Source organism: Notothenia rossii (assembly GCF_949606895.1).
Source record: "Notothenia rossii genome assembly, chromosome: 8".
NCBI lineage: Eukaryota > Metazoa > Chordata > Actinopteri > Perciformes > Nototheniidae > Notothenia > Notothenia rossii.
In genome coordinates, this window is record NC_136906.1 from 5844880 (window position 1) to 5845314 (window position 435).

A 435-nucleotide genomic window follows, 5' to 3' on the forward strand; every position below is an offset into this window, starting at 1 on the left:
GTTGTGTTTGCCTCTTCGTCTTTTTCAGGCAGATTATCGAATGTATTCTAACATATTGTGTTTATTTTACATTGTATATTCTATGGATATGGATCTTTCAAAGACCCAAAGGATTTATTGACATTTGCACATTAGCTAAGGTGTAGTTTTAGATATAAAAACTTGCAATATAATGCAGAATACATATAAAGGTGGGGTAGGTAAGTTTGAGAAACCGGCACGAGACACACTTTTTGTTATATCCCATGGAATGCTCTTAACATCCCGATAGCAATGAATATCTGAAGTGTTTGACAAAAAATGTATGTCAAAGCTTTTATTATGTTGTTTTAATTGTTTCTATTGTTTTTGTTGTTTTTGTTTCACCCTTTTTAATTTTGTAGTATTTTGAGTTTTGTTTACGCAAATGAAAAGTGCGCTTATACATAGGCCTGT